At 24.8% G+C, this 20,068-nt stretch overlaps 1 protein-coding gene across 3 annotated transcripts in view; it reads right to left on the reverse strand.

Annotated features, from left to right (window-relative positions):
• Positions 1–19,713, reverse strand: part of LOC111631948 (probable G-protein coupled receptor No18) — a 43,679-nt gene extending 23,966 nt beyond the window's left edge. Inside the window, exon 1 of one of the 3 annotated variants that reach the window (XM_023376292.1) lies at positions 19,649–19,713. The gene's annotated coding sequence lies outside the window, so the exon portion shown is untranslated. Of the gene's footprint in view, positions 1–2,758; positions 2,828–13,768; positions 13,797–19,648 lie in introns of those variants that run through there. The other 2 variants (XM_023376294.1, XM_023376293.1) reach the window with 2 other exon arrangements.
• Positions 19,714–20,068: the final 355 nt, after the last annotated feature.

The following is a 20,068-nucleotide window of genomic DNA, read 5'->3' on the forward strand; positions in this document are numbered from 1 at the left end:
TGATTTTGCAATTCACATATATATATAAATTACGTGCCTATATATATATATATATATATAGATACGTAAACGAAGTATTCATAGAACTAGTACATTTTGAAGGAAAATAGTACATTTTTTGAAGGCGCTTCAGTACGTTTTGAAATTTCATTGTGGCAACATTGACTCCAGGCACTGACAGATATTACTCTGTATCACAACAGAATACTGGACACTGTACAGTTTTTTAGTTTTTGGGATAAAACATGTTAGATGTTTCAGTGTCGTATGCCTACAGTAGCCAACAGATTGGAATATCATTTGACATAAAAAAATCTAAATTTTTTCAAACGGGTATCGTGATACAGACAAAAATTTATCTTGTGTTTGGGAATTTCCAGTCTCCAGTGCAGGGCCGGGATGAAGAGGCCCTGACATATAATGTCAAAAATTTATCAGTTTTATATTTTTATTTTCAAATTTTAATGTTTTCCTCTGTGGAGCTGATTCCGTAACGTTTCAGCTAAAGTTTAAAAATAACCGATCCTTTCTATCGTATTTATTTTTTTATACTGTATATTTTTTTCCAAAATGGTACCAAAACTAAAATCTTGCACAGGACACACGAAAAGCTACTTACGGCATTGCCATTCTCTTCTACATATTATATCGGTGCAATTTCTTCTATTGAAAATATCTTTTCTTAATATTCATTTAAAATTATAGCGAAGTTGTGGCCGAAGTTTTCAACACGAAAACGTGAACGTCGGACTTTCAGCGCTGCCATTCTGTAAGCCTAAAAGTTTGACAATGGCGTTTGGAACGTCGAGTATGATTCTACTGACGTTCCAAACGCCATAGTTAATTTTGTAAATAGACAAATAAAAATGAAATTTATCTTGTCGGATGAAAAGAGAATTAGCTACAGATTTCTCCATTAATAAATAGGATAGAATGCCGAAAAATATAATACTCCTGCAATAAATAATTTTTGGAATGAATTTTATATGATAACGAATGCAGAGACAATTTTAATCAGGATATTGTATTGAAAGAATAATATTAGCTTAGTTTCAGTTTCATGTAATTAAGTGGATAAAATCTGATTATAATTAGAATCTAAACTGCGTTTTTCAGAGTTTGTCTTATTACTTCCTGAAATAATCTTAAAATTTAAATTATGTAAAGTAGACCTAATATAAATTATTCTTTTAATCTCAATAATATAAAGTATTTTATCTTATAAATCAATACAAATTATTTGATCAAACGATTTAAATGATTTATTTATGACTACTCTCTCAGGTCTATTATTATATTTGCTCATTTCACATTCTATTGTTACATTTCAAAGTGACGCTGGTGACAAAGTACAGAAGAATTTTAGAAGAAATTGAATTTAGTACAAAACTGTTTAAGCGTGAAATTATTTACATAATTTGCAAAATTTGGAAAAGTGAATTTATGATGCGTTATAGATATTCAATAACCATCGGTTCAATGCGAATCAAAAGAGTGGGAAGAAGTAAGTAAAATGAGAAAAAAATCTAGTGTTTCGATTGGAAGAAATCTCTTTCATGCATGATCGAAGAAATTCCTGTAGGAAATGTCTTCTATACACATAAAATTCTTGTGATAAAAACTAATTTTGAATTCTTTTAATTAATTACAAACGACGAAATGTTTCTTGTATGGTTCTGTTTATCGTTATTAAGTAGCATGAGTATATTAAAATAGAAAAAGAATTAATTTTATATTTTTATCATGAAATTATTTGCGTTATCAGTTAGTTATATAATTCATACTGTATTTATGAAGTAATATTATTTTCTATATATATGTGGAAAGAATATATTAAATAATAAATGTTAGTTTCAATTTTTATAGTATTATTCTTTCTTATTTGTTTATAAGTTAGTAATAAAGGTAATTGTATAGTACTTCACAGTTTTTGAGATCAGTACATTTTTGGGATAAATGAGATGATCATATCAGACGTAAAATGCTTTTTGTTATGTTTGTCTTTAAGGGAAAATAACAGAAAGAATGGTTTCCAATAATTTATTTTCTTTCATTATTTCAATATGTACTGTAATGCTCGTTTAAAATTTATAAATATTATAAATATAGTTTTAAACTATCAATGAAAACTATTAGAATTTTCAAATTTTCAACAATAAAAATATACTTTATTATTTTATAAGTAATGAAACTGATTAAATTTTTGAGGCCTTTTATATAAAATCAAAATGTTAACTTCGATTAAATAAACTAGATGTTCCAATACAAAAACTACATTGATCGGAATTTAGATTTTAAATAGTTAATTCAATTACAAAGTTGTTTGGGAAAATACACCATTAAGTATTATTATTATAGGTAGGACAACGATGTCTAGAATGATTAAATGATGCACCAATCTAAACTATTTATAAAAATCATTCGGATTCAGTTTCATTCTGTTCACAATAAGTACTGTACGATAATTTTTATAAAACTTTATTACTCATTTACTAAATATTCCTGAAGAAACATTTTTTTAGTCATAGGATTTTGAGGTTTTTTTTAGCTTTTCGCTTAACACATTCAGGCTCCTATTGGCTTTGGGACCAGGTTCGACTGAACCACGTTGCACCTTTGTAGTTTCACCATTTTATTTGAAAATGTAATTTGGAATAGAAATTCTAACAGACAGAATATATGGAATAAGGCAACGTAGAACAATACCCAAGGATTGCCACCCGGAAACCCATGCTATGATAATCTGACTGATACTTACTTGTTACACAGGTGAAGATAATCCGAAAAGCTCCATGCAACAGCTGTTTCGTAAGACGCGAACATGCCACCAACCATTAATGTTCAATGTTTTTATTCATTTCGTCTCTAGAGAGCTTTTGCCAGAAGGACACAAATCCAAACAACCCTAGTAGTCAGGAACAAATTAATACGGTTTTACTGATCATGTTCATCTATTGCTGCATTTTTATAACAAGTAAACTAATTAGTAAGCAATTTTGAATTATTTCACTATACACATTATTAAGAATTGAAGAAACATGTGGATAACTAGTGTACTCTTCATATATCAATTTATTATGAAAAATTATAAGATTCAATTTCAATGAAATATTAAGCTAGATTACTTTTTTTTCTTTTAACCCAGAAATTTTCTATATCAAGCTTACTTGGAACATTCGATCCTTCTACCGAAAGACATCATTCTTAATTTCCGTTACTGTTGAAGTAAGCAAATACTTAATGTAATTGCAAATCATTATTTCATTACATTAACTTGTATATAAACACGAAATTTATTAGTATAGAATAATGTAAATCGGATATTTTTACAAAATCCTGATACAGAAATTGACACGAATCATTATTACAGTGTAATTTAGGCAAATAAATAAACATTACTTAATTAATAAAACTAATTGTACTTTACATTTAAAGTAAAAAGATAAATTTTAAAACTACTTTAAAAAATTATTATATTTTAAATTTCGATTAGCTTTGATAAAATTATTTAATTTTTAACAGTTAGAAACTCTGTCAATAATCGATTAATTCATAATGCATCATTAAACACCTTTGGCTGCTGAGAAACTCTTTGATTATACACTATTTTCAGCCTATATAGACCATCCTCAAGTGACTGAGTTTTGGAANATTGATAGAATTATATATAATCTATAAATTTCCACTGGCTGTCTGGCTGTCTGTCCTTTAATCTCGAGAATGAAGCTATATAGATGAAAGGCGAGAAAGAAATTGAACGGACAGGGAAAGTAGGCCTCGATCAACTGTAAAACAACTGCCGATTTGGGTTGAAAGTCATGTTATTTTCATTCAAAATTTCCCATAAAGGGAGTTAAATGACTGTACTGGAACGACCGTATTGCTAGCGGGAAAGTACAGGATCACTACACAGATGTGCAATACACTACTAATTTGAGATGGAGAATATATTTTAAATTAAATACATTAAAAATACAATAAAAAATTGCAGCCCGACAATATCATTATAAATAATTGCTCGTTTTATCCTTACAATAATTTTTTAAAAGGCTGCAATTTTCTTGTCAGTTTTTAGTGTTTAAACAACTCGAATAGTATTATTTAATTGTTATCAATATTATTTATGATATTAAATAGTTTATAATAACAATTTATTTTTAATTAGTCGTTTAATTAAAAGCAATTAAAACAAGAAGTTATTTCCGTTCGAACATTTTTTGGAAATTGGATTTTATTATTTTTTTATTTTGATTTTGATATGCAGAAAAAGAATTTTTATACGTGATAATGTTAAATATGTAATGCTCTATATGAACTATTCTACTATATAGAATATTTCATATTTCTGATACGTAAAAAAGAAATTGATCCATTGATCATAAAAGTCTTCCAGATTGATATATTAGTTTTCCTAAAGGGGAAATAAGTATACAGTCTGAATATAAGGATAGCAGTGAAAAACGAGTTGTCTAATCGTATGGAATACAGATAACGAAAACATAACAAGCAGATACTCGAACTAATCAATGACAATCGACAGCTGGCTGACTGAAACGAATAAGGCAAGTTCCAGCCGTTCTGAAGGGTTAAGTTTGGGACAAATTCTCAGAAAATTTCATGTTATTTGGCCTCGTCCCTCACATCCTAACCGTACAGTTATTGACATGACCAAACTCGTGATGGGAATAAAAGTAAAGCAACGTTAGTATTCATAAGATGAAAAAAGTTTAAAAATCAACTGAACTCAATCAATGACAAAGGAATAGATCGGACATCATCATCTTCAGCATGGCAGTAGCATAAAAACTCTTTTTAATATTTATAATGAGTTTTAAATAATATTTATCATGAACATTATAAGTATTTTATATGGTTAATTAATAGTATGAGTACAGCGTATAGAGGTTTATCATAAAAATCTGAAAAAATTTCAAAATTGTTTAAAAATCATTACGTGATTTAAAGTAAGATATTATTGGTACAGATAGGTTATTTAACGTTCACATGATATGAACAGGATCACAATCAGCTGCAATGTGAAGTTTAGGTTTAACCACTCCCATTAACTGTCCGAAACTATTAATAGTTAGATGTGAATAACGAAGTTTGATCTCGATCCTGTCCTCCAACTACTTCGTGGATTCAGCTTCCCAACCATTTTCGTACAACAATGGTGGTCTAGCCACGTTGTGTTTTCCGGATTTTCTTCACGCTAATAACATATAAATAGGGCTAGTTTCCAATAAAATACCCTCTGGGAGGCATTCCTTCCTTCCTTTCTCGACAGATCGCCCATGTGTCACGTTGTCGTAAACGATTAAAACCAATAAACCAAACCATTTTCGTAAACTTTTTGGTTCTATTGGTACCAGAATCCCTCAATCAGTCTTAGTTGGAAAAACTGAAATGTTAGCTTCACGAGAGATGTATCGAATTCTGTAATAGTCTAAGTAAGTTGACAACTGTGTCATGTGAATAATGGAAAGTGGTCATTGGGCAAAAAACGTAATTTTAGCCAATGTAGTATTTCTTTAGAAAAGGTACTACCTCTTCTGAATGCATTCGTTGCCATACACGTCTTTGGTGTGATAGCTGTGTTGGAACAATGAAGTCCCGTGAGTGTCCCTTTGGAATGATTGCCAACCAAACCAGAAGCTTCTGCGAAAACTAGTTATACTAATAGAATTTAACTTCGGAATACAGATTTAGCTTGTCTTTGATAAAATAGTGATTGTTATCAGCACATTCACTTCTGTCAAAAGCGAAATAGGACTGGTCATCCATAGCCACATCGAGATTGTTTGATGCCTTCGAAACTCCACCACCCAGCTTACAAAGATGGGTATTTGAGTAAAAAATTGCTTTGAGGTATAGTTTGAAGCTGACTTTCGCTTGTTGAGAGTCATTTGATGATCCTTCAGAACCCGCGAGCATGTCTGTATGAAATTTTGAACTTTCGTCCCAATTTCATAAGCGTGTGTCCAACTTTTCCCAAGGGTTCTTCCTCCAATTGGTTCCCCTCTACTCAGTCATTTTAGTCATTTTCCTCTTCTTTTGACCACTTCCCGTTCTTCTTTATGCAGATTCTCTTTGTTCTACCCTTCATAAGATGCTATACATTCTACGATATGGAACTCGCATTAAAGAGAAATGTTTAACTATACAAAATTTCCTATTTTCACAATTTTTCATAAAAAATATACCAGTTACTTTTCTTCGAGTAAATTAATTTAACCCTTTCATTTTAAGTTAAAACGTTATTTAGATAAACTTTTTCATTAAACGGAATCAAGAATGTTCTACAAAGAATGTATGCTGTCGGCTGCTCATGCACAATTATTCGCGATTACTGCAAATCTGGAATTTGTGTATATTTTTAGGACATAGGTCTATAATCAGAAATACACTTAATGTAACACATTAATTTTAAATAATTTAGCCATCACAATTCCTTACAAGAGTTTGTCAGATTATTTTAGAAATGATAATAATATTAATAAAGTTTAAACAATTTTATATTAAGAAAAAACATATAAATGTATTTATCAACTACTTTTAATTTTCATAATCAATAAACATGTGTTTAAAAATTAGAATTATATAAAATTAATACTGATTAAAATATAGAATAAAAAAACTATATAATTAAATTGATAGAATTATATATAATCTATAAATTTCCACTGGCTGTCTGGCTGTCTGTCCTTTAATCTCGAGAATGAAGCTATATAGATGAAAGGCGAGAAAGAAATTGAACGGACAGGGAAAGTAGGCCTCGATCAACTGTAAAACAACTGCCGATTTGGGTTGAAAGTCATGTTATTTTCATTCAAAATTTCCCATAAAGGGAGTTAAATGACTGTACTGGAACGACCGTATTGCTAGCGGGAAAGTACAGGATCACTACACAGATGTGCAATACACTACTAATTTGAGATGGAGAATATATTTTAAATTAAATACATTAAAAATACAATAAAAAATTGCAGCCCGACAATATCATTATAAATAATTGCTCGTTTTATCCTTACAATAATTTTTTAAAAGGCTGCAATTTTCTTGTCAGTTTTTAGTGTTTAAACAACTCGAATAGTATTATTTAATTGTTATCAATATTATTTATGATATTAAATAGTTTATAATAACAATTTATTTTTAATTAGTCGTTTAATTAAAAGCAATAGTGTAGTGATATTAATCAGTTTATTCTTTGTTGCTACGAGGATTGAAACTTTAGAATTTTTATTACAATATAATATTATTTATTGTAATAATTTAAAATTTAATAAAGTATAAACAAAAATATTTATTTTTCTAAAATTATTATAGTAATGAAAAAATAAGTTACTTTATAAAAGTGAAATTTTAAAACTGTGCAGAAGAAGATATTTGTAAGGTTATTCAAAAGGTCACTCAATACAATAGTTTTCTAGTATATCAATACAAAAGTCACGTTACTGTACTACAAATATAATTTATGATTTTGTCATTCGAATAACTTTGCATCTGATGTTTTTTTATAAAGAAATGTGCAAGGATATATTTAGAAATATTTATATAAGGACAGTGATAAGCAGCGCAGTGTTAAAAATTTTCGAATTGGGACATAAATGATGAAAATTCTTTAAAAAACTGTCACTTCCTCTACGATCTCATTCTAAAAATTTTCCTAGGTCAAACAATATTTGATTTATCTTGATATATTCTCATAATCCTTCTTGAAAGAGCACGAAAAATATGTCAAGATAAACCACTTTTGATATAACCCAGTAAATCTTAAACATTGTCTGGATTGGATCGAATTAAATGATTACGAAATATGACTTTCTTTCATCATAGCATCTCCCTGAATATAATTATTTAAACTGTTAATGTCGTTAAAGTCTTCACTCTTTATTTTGAAAAAAATATATCCATAAATTTAAATTCTTCTTTATTCATATTAGAAGAACAAATAGACTTCCATTATTTTGAAAATCAAAGAATCGATCATAAAGTAAAAGTTTTTCTTTAAAATTTAATGCTCTATAAACGGTTTACGTGTGAGCTGTGTTCTTATAGATGTTAATTTAAATATTTTATTGGGTTATACACATTTTCTATACATTTACAAGTTTTGTAATCCTGTATAAAGTATATAAAGTGACTATTAAAAGAAACATGACCATAAATACTATTAGAACATATAGTCTGCATATATATTGATATATATCCCATAGTCTATATATGTGTATATACGTGTGTTTGAAAATTATCTGCACTAAAATATTATCTGAAAGTACTGTATATGTAATAACAAAAAGACGTAATTCAACGGAAGTTATTATATTAATAAAATTTAATTAATAATAAACATCTATTTTAATTTTTACAGTAAAATTTAAATCAAATTTTATNAAAAAAGAAATTTTTGTGTATCTGTAGGAAAGCAAAGTCACTTATTTTCGCTTAAATCTTTACAGAAAATGAATGACAGGTTTATCTCCACAAGGTTGTTTATTGCTAACAGGAGCTATAATAATTCTTTAAATGTGTTGTTATATTTTAATCAATATCTTTTAATTATGCCACATTTTAATATTGTTTAAGCTTATTTTACGTAATTATTGTAGTCAGAAAACTTTTATTTTATTACACAAATTAAAAATCGCCTCAAGAAGATTTGCTCCTGGATTTATTTTTGACATGTATACAAAAATATTCTATTATAGTACAATTTATTTTGCTAATTTTTTATAATATGGTTAATAATATTATTATTAGAGTCTATTATGTAGTTGTCAAAGTTATGCAGTTATCAAATCGTATACATTAACAAAAATCACCACTATTAGTTTTCAAAAATACTTGAGGATGGACAAACGGATTGGCACAATAAGAGGAAAAGTTAGTACTGTTTAAAAGATATATTTTTAAAGCTCTTATCCATCTATATTACTTCTTTGTACTGAAGTCCTTTAATACAATGCATCTAAAGTAAGAATATAGGTGATTATTCTATAATTAAATAAAACAAAAATCCTCAGAAAATATTGCTGCAATTACGAGAAAACGTGAATGTTTTCTTAATAACCTGAAACCTTATTTGAATTGTAAAATTTTAATTTTTAATCGAGATGTTAAGTAAAGGTGTCGTGTTAAATTTTAAAAAATAAACTTGCAACGGTTGTTTTATCTTTAAATTAATAACTATGCTTATTGCTCTTACATTAATATTTATTTAACATATTCATTTTTACATAAACATTATATTTAAGCTAGCGTATGATAAGCCCTAATATAGGGGAGACCGGGGCAACTTCGGCATGCGGGGCAAGTTTGTCAAGCGCTTTTTTTTAAAAACAAATTAAAAGGAGACTTTGGTTATAGGTTAGGCAGTTGAGTTTTATTGGTGGCTTGTTGAGTGTAGTGTTTTTATTGTTCTCCAACAAGCGTAGTTGAATTATCAAGCAAATTTTCATTTTCGTTCAATTCCATATAATATTTTTTTTCCATTTATATTGAATTGGCAGGTTTTGTTATAATTCCATGATAACGAAAGTTACTTTTCCTGTTAGAAGGATGTAACTTCAACTTATTCACGTGGCCAGATCGTGGCTTGGCATTCTGTTCTCAGGGTTGTACTTAATGTTTCGAAATCATGACTAGCGGGGTAAGATCGGCAACATAAAGCCACATTAGAAGCAAAGGATAAAAATCAAACAGATGATAAATGAAAACATGTTTGCATTTGTTATTCATGTATATATGTCTTTGAACTTGCATTTCGTTGTAATAATATTAAATGGGTGTTGGATTTGTATTTCTTTGTTTTAATAGTGAATTCCAACTTATACATTGTTAATAACATAATTTTATATACGTGCCTATCTTGCCCCATTACTGTTGCCCCTATACCAGGGGCAACTTTAATAAAAATAATTAAAATAATTACAACTTTACAAAAAGAGAGAAGTTGCCGATCTTGCCCCTATACCCGGGGCAACTTCGTCAATTTCTCTCTTCTTGTAAAGTTGTAATTATTTTAATTATTTTTATTTCCAAACTGATTTTAACCAGTTCTATAGTAAGGTAACATTCCAATAGACAATATGCAAAGCTTTTTTTTTCAGTTTACAGCAGTATTTATTACACAAAATTTAAGTAAAGCTTAACATGCCGATCTTGCCCCGGTCTCCCCTACATTTTTTGTTTATGTAAAAACGAATATGTTAAATATACTTATTTTATCTGTTTTGTATTATTTATTTTTCACGAATATATTAGCTAAAATTCATTCATTATTATTAATGTATTTTCGAACTAGATTGTATTCTAATTTTTCGTAAGAATTAATATAATTTTTTTTTTAATTCATAAATGTATGTTTATATATGAAAATTAGATAATGCGATATATACATTACAGTACATGAACAATAAAATTGTGTATTATTCTAAATTCTGGAAGAATAATATTAGTTCTTCATTATTATTTACAAATACTTCACAGCATTCTTATGGTAATTATCTAAGCTTACGAGATATAATGGTCTCACAAAGCAAAAAAAAATTATATAAATATTTATTATGTTAAACAGATTATGGTTAAGCTAATTATATCACTTTTAATTTTATTTGCAATATAATATATCAAGAATTAAGTTAAGTATTTGATTGAATGTCGATCAATTTGAATATTTATTTTAGGTTCTGCTTTCTATTGTTTCATTATTAGCACTTATATTTGTTCTTGGAGAACAAGTGGTTCTCTAATGAAGAATTTGTTCCGTGTTAGTTGGTGTCTAATTTCACGACTTATAAAATTTTCATTGTAACTAAAATTGTTATTTAAATTTTGAAAAGATAATACTTAAATTTTTGTTACTTAATGTTAAATACTTAATATACTTAGACACTACTTTCAATTCATAAATTCTTATAATACAAAATAAGCCTATTGATATTTAAATGCTCGATACTTAAGTGCTTAAAATATTTAGATACTTTAAATTCATAAATACACTTGTATTAAAGAATGAGACTACTAAACTTCTTTCTACTTATATTCTTAATTAAAATTCATGAAATTTTTAAATTTTGATAAATTTTCCAAGATAATGACATGTTTTGTTAAATTAACTTTACTCATCCTTATGTAACTTATGTAACTTATTCTTATGTAATTATCATCTTGGATTTCAGTACAGGTTGTAAAAATATATCTATCTATCATTAATTTTTTTTTCAATATTATTAACTAAATAATAAAACAGATTACTTCATCAATCGTAATTTAGTATAAGAAAATTTAATTAAGACAATTATTGCACTCCATTTCTTTTTAAAAGATCTAAAGAAAAATTGATCTAATTGACGAAACAACTAAAACATTAATCATATAATTCTACAGTTCAATATTTACTTTTTTTATATATTTTCTCTATTTACTTGTTTTTTAAGTTTTTATGTAAATAAACAATAATTAATTTTGGAGAAGAGTTTTTTGTAATCTTGAAGTTTAAATTGAATTTTTAAGAGGTAAAATTTCAAGTTTTTTGCAAAGAAATAAATTTTTCTACAATTTATCTTGAGCAAATATATTTAAAAGTAAATCTAATTTATATTATTTTAAAATTAATTAATTAAAATAATATATGCTGTTAATAGCCTATAAAATTTTGACATATTTTTCATTTAGTGTTCCCTAAATTAAGGTTCTTCTGATTGGAATTTTCTTTCCTCAAGCAATAATTATCGTATCCAGTTTCGATATTTATCGTTTTCTGTAATTATTTGATATTTTAGATAATAGTTCTGTTGAATTAAAGTCATAAATTTGTATTTACGATTTTTACATTAGTATAAAGTTAAAATTATTATAACTTATTATAATTATTATAATTTAATTGTTAGAAATACATAATGTTAGATTTTCTTTAAAAATCTAACATTATGTATTTCTAACATTTAAATTCAATTACAGTAGTCGCGTTTTTAAAGTTTTATCTATTCAAAAATAATTGAAATATTACATTCATATTTAAATTTTATAAAATTATTACTGAAAATTATAAAGAATCGTAATTATCAAATCTATAAATTATTCAAATGAAAAATTGTTTTAAATAATTGTTAGTAAATTAATTGAATATATGCTTTTAATTATTAACATTAATTATCGGGTTTTTAAAAATTAAATTCTTCTGTAAATATTATTATTATTATTATTAAATTTTAAATGCATTTAATGTTTAACCAAATAATTTTATGCTTAATTTAATGTATTTTGTAAACTTATTCACAGATTTTAATTAAAATATAAAACCATTATACTAAGTTGCAATTGTTAAACTAAACGGAAAATTATCACTTAAATTAAAATGTAAAAATAAATTATAAAATTTTTTACAAAATATAAAACAATTTTAATTTCTAACGCAACGGCTTTTATACATTTCCCCCTGTAAAATGAAAAACTACCACTTATTTTAATGACTGTAACCTTCGTTAACCTTTTCCCCAAATAACACTAACCTTTAATCCCAATTACAAAAATTACTTATGTATATTAAAAGTCTTCGAAATATTAAATATTGTAAAATTCTTAAGACATATTTTGGCTTAATATCCGTAATGCCTTTTAAAAATCTTGGAGTTATTTATATATTTATTATAATTACAATTCGTATCTAAATTTCAACTCCTGCAGCTTAAAAATTTATAAAATTATGCTAATTAAAAATATTGCATTACATTATACAATATATTCTTTCATTTCGCATTACAATGAAGTAAAATAAAAATCTATTCGATTTTTTAAAATTACATTTAATATATTATTTTATAATATTTGTAACACTTTAGTTAGTGATAACTTGTAAAGCAATATTAATATCAATTTGGACAAATTTTAAAATCAATAAACTAAATAAATTATAAATAAATGTCGAAAAAATTTAATTTTAAGGTATTGTATTCACGTCATATTAAAGTAATATTGACTTTAGGTAAAAAATCTATATAATTATCATTAATGTTTTCTTCTCATATTGTAGAAGAGATATAAATACTTTAATTAACAATCATTACATTAAAGAAATGCAATTTATATTACATTTTTAGAAAAAAAAGGGAATTGTTCTTTCCTCACGCACAATTTCTGATTAGTTTCATTCACGCTATCTTTCGACAGATAGACGAATACAGTCCTCGTATAACACGTTCTTGAATACATTTCGCCAAAGAAAAAATACTCATAAACTCAAAACATCTGCTTTGAAGTCACGATAAGATTGTACGATTCGAAAATTTTAACGCAAAATACAATGTTAAATCTGATGTATTATTTTAAAAACGTCAATTGAACAACATTAAAGATAGAATATTAAATGAATTCGATAAATTCAACCATTTGGAAAAAATAATACAATATTATAATATAGACACATATAATATGTATATGTATAATCTCTTCTTAAAGAAACTCGCTTTTATGGAAATAAATTTTCGTCAAATTTTAATTTAAAATGAACCGAATTTAATAGGCAATTTTTTCAATTCTAAAATTATTTTAGGCATTAATTTAACTGTAAAAATAACAGTAAACAATAGACTCATACGTTATAATAATATATAATATACAGTAATAAATAATTATAGTCAAACTTTGATTTAGTGTCACTATACAAATAATCGAAGTTTATCTCTGAAGTCGATTATGGCGTTAAAGGATTAAAGGAAAGAGCCTAAAACAATAAAAATTATATATTATAACAAAGTATACTTACAACTTTGAGCCTGGGAATTTGTAAATGACTGGCTTTGGTGATGACAGAGCTCTCAGCAATGCAAAAGAGTACATTAATTAATTAACAGACACTCTCTGTTTAAAATTTATGAGAAAGTTTTAAGTGTTCCTTGTTCACAAGTGTTTATTGGCGCTTTACGAGTGTGGAGCTATTTAGGAGGATTCAATATAAAGGTTTGACTATACATTTAATTATTAATATAGTTTGTTATTATTAGTTAATTATATTCACACATATATTATCATATTATATATTTAGTTATGTTATGTTCTAAAATATTATATTAAATTCGTTATTAAATAATAATAATAACAATTATTATTATTAAGTTATATTTTATTAATTTAGCTCCAATTTTCTAAATAAAACGTTTTATAAATATATTTAAAAAATTGTTTATAAAAATTTTTATTTGTAATTATAAATATTAAATTCATAACAGTTTTACGAATATATAAATAAGTTTCTTTAATGTAAATTATGAAGTATGGCATGTATTCAATATAGTGGCCTNATATTAAATTCATAACAGTTTTACGAATATATAAATAAGTTTCTTTAATGTAAATTATGAAGAAAAATTATTTAATTATTAATTATTATTTTCGTAAATAATAACTCATTTGAATAATTAAATCTTCGAATTAATGAAGAAAATAGCTATTAACTAAAAAAAAATTTAAATAATAATTCGTAAAAAATATTTTTTTATTTTTATTAACTTAAAAGATTTGTTTAGTGTTTTAGTTACTTTATAAGAAAAAAATAAAAAGCGAAGATTTGGAGGGTAGAAATTGTATCAGTCGCTAAAATATAGAATCAATAATTTTAAAAAGACCTGTTCCAATTTCTAGAAAAATAAGGATTGATATAGAAGGATTATATATATAAACGAATAAAACTATACATAAGAGATAAATATTTTTTCCATAGAAGGAAATATCAATCTTTTTTCTATCCGTTGACATTTTTAAAGTATAAAATATACAGATTTTCTTTACATAAAAACTATATTTATGCTATTTGAAGTTTTATCAAATAAATTTTTTTGGAAACTTTTTATTCCGATAAATAAATTTGTTTAAATCGTTCATAAATTCAATAAAAGATAAATATATAATTAGATATTAATCAATATAAAATAATAGTTGAAAAATTTATTAAATTTAGGAATTCAATTATTTGCCTTAGAAAGAAATGAAAAATTCAAAATTAATAGATAATATTTTATGATTTTTCACTTTAGTAAGTAATTGGTTGAAAGTCTTAATAACATCTCAAAAATGAATTTAATGGAAAGCAGTTCCATACATGAATTTTTTTAATTTCATAGTCATTTTTCAAAATTTTATTTAAATAAAATTAAATTTCTTACCTCCTCACTATTAGTTTTCAATCTCATTAATTTGATTTTCATTTACTGGCTAAGAAAATTGATTAAAAATGCTTATTGATTAATAATATGTATATATTACTTTTTAAAACTAAATTATTGTATTTTTATCTATATCTTATTAAAAAGTTCTTGAAATAAATTTATATTTGAATTTTTATTATATTTGAGATGTTTTCGATAATATATAAAGAAAGAATATTATTATGTGTTTTTTTTCTATTTAATTTTAAAATTAAATTTTTATTTTATTATACAGAGAAATAAATTGTTTTTGTACTTCGTAGTTAGACGTATATTTCTTACATAATCGATTGATAAAATAAATTAAATCTGTATTATGTAATTATATTTAATTTATTTTATTTTAAAATCATATAGAGGTTACAATTAGATCCCAATTCTGAAATAGCGTTAGAGATTGAATTTATTTTTGTATAGACTATTCCACTGTATTGGAATTTGAGCTAAGTCTGCTTGTTAACTCTTTATGTGTCAAAAATTTATTTATTATTTACTATAGGATTACTTGTGTTTTATACTAGGATTAATCTGAGCTTATTCGAACAATTTTTATTGCATAATTAACTTGAGATAATTCTGGAACTAGCAACATCTTATCTGAACTTTAACTTCCGATTAAAAGTTACCTATAAATCTTTCTATAATGTTACAATAATTGTATTCTATCTTGAATTGTATACCATTTAAAGTCAAATTTTTAATGTAAATTTAATATTCATTAATAAAAAAATAGCATAAATTTAAGTTCAAATTTATTTAAGAAAAATATTAATTTTTTTTGACAACTATCATTAATTTGTTTTCTTATCCATGATTAATTTTTAATAATCTAATCTAAATAGTGAAAAAGGTTATACATTGTATAATTTAAAATTTTAAAGGATTAATGCTCTTCAAATATTTTTAATAAAGAAAATGAATGTGTGGATCCACGATAATTCACTTTTCCTGCTAATTAATTAAACACATCTGTCAACTAATTAATTATTTAATGACTTTTATTTCTATCTAAAGTGATATAATTAGGAATATACACATCAATTTTCAAACTTTATCAGAAAAATTTTAAAGTAAAATATTTATAATCGATAAAGGCAACACTTTAACATGCTTATCGAATTTTTAGAAATCGATTTATGTAATTAAAAATTTAAAAAATTAAGATATGGATATAAATTAAATTCACTTACTAAAAATTAATAAATAATTATGCAAAAAGGATAAAAATCTCTTATGAATAAATTTCATATATTTTTAAAATTTATTCAAAAAATATTAGTATATTTTGAATAAAAATAAATTTTTATTCAATTAAAGCAATAAATTAAATATTTAATGCATAATAAATCGAGTTATAATTAATTATAGTGCGATATAAATAATTTTGTAAGAGTAATTACTGTAATTTTTTAAATTATTCATTTATTATGTAAAACATTAATAAAGAAAACAAGACAAGTGTATTAGTACTTGAACAAGAACCTATATTCGATGCATACTCAGATATTGCATCTACAAGACTCTTACACAATATATCAACATATAAAGTATTCAATATTATAATATAATTAATACTAAATGAAAATGTGTTTTTTCAAATAATTAATTAAACTTGACGAGTAGAAGATAGTTGAGAAGTGATGAAGATCAAGTGAGAAGGCAATATTGCTACTGAGAATAAATTATTTAATTTTTATGTCTGTGTAAATAAATTATTAAATTTAACTACAGCTTTATCAACTGCTATTTTAAAATTATAGTCTGTATTTTTTTTAGCTTAATATCAGTGAAATTCGTTTAATATAATTGATATAAAACTAAATTAAAAATTAATATACAGTATTAAAAATAATCTAAATAAATGTAGATATTTATTGTTAAATATATAGTTAGTAAATTACATTTAGAAACTTTTTCTGTTAACAGAGTTAATATTTTCAAACTTATTTTTGATGTATTAATTGCAAATTTTATAAAGCTCATAATTATAATCAAATTTTTAAAATAAATTTAAGAATTTTAACTTTCTTTGTAAAAGTTTATAATGATTAATTAATGAAGTGATTAATATTCTGTATTTTTAAATGACAAATAATAATTAAAAATTTAAAATTGTCTAAGAAATAAGGCAAAGCATTAAGAAGTCAGCCTGCCGTTTTGTAGGATCCGGAAACGAATCCAGACAGGTCGACAAACTTCAGAAATTTTCCCAGATCGTCTGTCGGACCTCATCCCAAACCAACAATTCCTTCAAAAAAGGTTTTCTTAATGCCCAAATGACAGAAAAAGAGAGGATAGTAAAAAAGGTAATTTGATTTCACAGTTAGAATGAAGATATAAATATTTTTTAAAAATATTTTTTGATTTTCAATTTCTAATTAGAGAAAAATTATCCCTGGGAGTTCTTTATAGATTGTCCGTTCAGAAATGTGGAGTCCCGTCCTTCTCCATCTTTCCGCCTACGGCTTGGCCGAACCCACGATATGCTTGAGTAAAATACGTTCTTAGTAACCACAAAGTGGAAAGAACAAGAAGAAAAAAAATACATATATTTAATTTTGTTTTATTAAATGAAGTTAAATATTGTCTAACTTATAATAAATGTTCTATTCTTTAAATATATTTTCATTAAAATTTTCTTTCCTTAATAAACTTTATTATCTCATTTAATTGTATTCATATTATCGCGATTATATTCAATATATATTTTATTTTATTTTTATTTTTACTGGTAAACGTAGAATATCTATAAAATTTATATAAACATGTTCACAATTTTGCTTTAATTATCAAGAAAAAGAAAAATTTTCGCTTAATAAATTTAACAGACATTTAACAGAATTTATCACTCGAATATATAAACCAGAATAAGACTGTCTTTTTTATAATTATAAATATGAATCAGGATATAATTATAATGAAAGCGGTATGAAAATATTATTCTAATGTAAACAGTAATGGAACCGATGTTTTTTAGTTGACAGCATACTCATCTATCCATTTATAACATTAGTTATTGAAGACTTTGGATCACTAAATGAGAATTCTAGCTGTGTTAATAGATAACAAGATTTCTAGTGAGAGAATGCATTATGAGATGAAATTATTAGAGTTAAGAACACATTTCCTGATGAAACAAAAAAAAAGAGAGATGGTTTTATCCACATCTTTTAGTGGTTAAAAGAAAATCGATTTTATATATAATGTGACTATAACCATTCATTATTTTTGATAACTATTTTAATGAAATTTTTAAAAACTTATTTAATTCATAAATTTACTAATTTTAACATTTTATATAATTAAAATTAACTTCTTCCAAAATTAAAAGAGTTCTTTTATAGGATATGATTACTTGATGTTTTTTTTTTTAGTTAAAAGCACTTAGTGTATTACTGAAATATGTGGATTCCCTTCCTATCGAAATTAAGATTTTTTTTTGGAGGATGTGAAGATGTTCAATCCTTAGATATATGATATTTATTAAGAGCCTTTATACCCAGGAGTCTAGGATTTTTGGGGTCTAGGACTCATTGAAGTCTAATGGGATCCCATTTTTTGTTAGATTAAGAATCTTTAAACTGGGATCTAAAATTCATTTTTAATAGCATCAAAATAAGAGTTGAAATATATTAATTTAGGAAATGGTGTTGAGTGACGATAAGTGCTCATTGTTAATGAAAAAGTGTTAAAAACTTATGATGATAATTAAATTTTTGTGGGCCATTGACACTTGTGGCAGAGGCCTGAAGTCATATTAGTCCCTACGTAGATCCGCCCGTGTTTATACCTCCAATTCTTGACATTATTACAGTGTTTGAATGCTTAATTGTTAATTCATAACGAGTTAAAATAAAAGCTATCTTATTAAAAAAATTTTTATTTTGTTTAATTGCAAAGGTTAAGTGAAAAATTTTCAAAAGTTATCAGTTAACATTGATGAATAATGAAAAAGTATATGATCATTTTTTTAAACAAAATATGCTTTTAAAGAATGAAAAAAACTTTTTTAAATATCAACCATAAAACATTTCTGAACTAACGTTTCCGATAATGTTTTTTGGCTTTAAATAAATATATGCAAATATATTTAAACCGTTTGCTCTTAATTAATTAATGATCTGACGTATTTATAAATTAATATCACATAACAATTTTTCACTAACAAAACAAGTATAGCCTAATGTTAAAATATTATTTTAATAAAAAGATAATTTTATTCATTTTGTTCAAATTTAATATATCGTATATGATATAAATAAAGTTTATTTAATAAAATTTGAAATAATTTTGTAAGTAATGTTTTTAATTTATTTATATTTTACAGTATAGTTCTAAAAAAAGTGTTTAAAAAATATGTATATATTATTTAAATAGTTCAACTCAACTGGTCCTGACATTATTTATTACAAGTAAAAAATATTACATTACTTTTTACTTACCAAGAAGTATTCAAAAATCTTGTATAAGCGTAATCTATTGCAACTTGGGAACCTCTGCATTAAACGCTGCAAATAGGATAAAAAAATATAATAAAATAAATAAAATATTATTTACATGAGGTTTTATATAATGTATTATTTGCCACTATAAACATATTACAGTCAGGAATGAAAAAATTAAACTTATGATATTTTGAAATCATTTAATGCTCAGCTGTTTTATATTTTATGTGTTATGAGAAAGAAAATTATTATAAGTATATAAATATTTTAAAATTAATAACATTTATGGAATTGCTATATAAAAACGGTAAAGGAGAATTAACGTAACTTATTTTCTTATTTTCCTTAATTATTGAAACATATTTAAGAATATATTTAAAATAATTAGCTGGATTACTAAAAGAAATTTAAAAAAAA

Source organism: Centruroides sculpturatus, unplaced genomic scaffold (assembly GCF_000671375.1).
Source record: "Centruroides sculpturatus isolate CEXI.00-Female unplaced genomic scaffold, Cexi_2.0 scaffold627, whole genome shotgun sequence".
Lineage (NCBI taxonomy): Eukaryota > Metazoa > Arthropoda > Arachnida > Scorpiones > Buthidae > Centruroides > Centruroides sculpturatus.